Raw genomic sequence first — 1,285 nt, forward strand, 5'->3', positions numbered from 1 at the left:
CCAGCCCAGCCCAGCCCAGCCCGGGGAGGCAGATGCAGCCGCTCTGCCTCCTCCGTGGCTCTGCCCTGGTCTCTGGGGTTCTCAGGGGGTTTCTCAGGCTGCCCAGCAAATAGCAGGCCCCACCGTGCCCTGGGGCAGGGGTTGGGGACAGCCACTGGTCCAGTGTGGCGGGGCAGGAGCTCCAGGCCTCGGCTGGGGTGGGGGGCATCCAGGATGTCCTTCCCCAAGGATGCTGCCTGCCTTCCAGCTCCACCCTGGGGACCCTGTCCGGAGCCTCCCTGCCCGTGGCAGTGCCACACCCACCCCTGGCTCAACCTTGCGCGCTCCCAAGCATCCCACCCCGCCGGAGAGCAAGACCCGGCCACGGCCCCACAGGTCACCCCTGTGCTAGGGAAAGGCCTCCAACCCAGAGGCTCTCCACCACCCGCAGCCCCTGCCCCACCCATGCCCACAGAAAAGCCCAGCCGGACGCCTGCGCCGGGCCCTGCGGTGACTTTGCTCTGCCCATCCTGCCCTGCTCCCCACAGCGCCCTCGGCCCACGCCGCTCTGATCCAGAGGTGCCTACATCCTTCCCTGGGCTGTCTGCAGGCCCCAGCAGTGCTGGCCTGGCTCTGCTCCAGCCAGCCGGCACCCACGGGTCACCCGGCTGCGCCCACATCAGCAGCTTGGAAAGAAAGCAGTGCACCTCCCCAAATGCAGCCCGCTCCCTGCGGGGCAGCAGGGAGGCAGAGCAGATGGGGCGGGGGTCCCGGCTGGGTCTGCGGGAGACATTGCAGCACCGCGACCCCTTCATCCCCCCCCTCCCCACCCCATGGGCTCAGGACCACTGGATGGGGGGGCGGGGGGGGCAGAGGCTGTGTGGATGGGGCCCATGAAGGGCTGGGCCTGAGCATCCTCTGCTCCAAGCCCCTCCTGCAAGGGCGGAGGGTGGGGAGTGCAGGGGGATGCGCCCTCCCTGCTGCCTGGGTGGGTTTCATTGGCCGGGTCCCCTCCCCCAGCCCCGGCTGGGTCCCAGCGCTTGCCGCCTTCCCAGCCCAGCCCCCTCCCCCTTTGTCCCTGCTCTGCTGCAGGGCTGAGCTCAGGGGGTCCCCTGCCAGGACGGAGCCGGGCGCCCCTCTCCCGGGGCAGCCCCCGGAGCGGGGAGGGTACCCCCTCCCCACGGCACCTGCCAGGAGCCGGGGCCCCCCAAGGACAAGGCTCTGCATGGAGGACCCAGCCGGGCTGGGTGCAGGGACCCTGGGGACCACTGGGCAGCGGGAAGCACCCACCCTCCACCTCCTTCCT

Source organism: Alligator sinensis, unplaced genomic scaffold (genome assembly GCF_000455745.1).
Source record: "Alligator sinensis unplaced genomic scaffold, ASM45574v1 scaffold1032_1, whole genome shotgun sequence".
In the NCBI taxonomy this organism is placed as follows: Eukaryota; Metazoa; Chordata; order Crocodylia; family Alligatoridae; genus Alligator; species Alligator sinensis.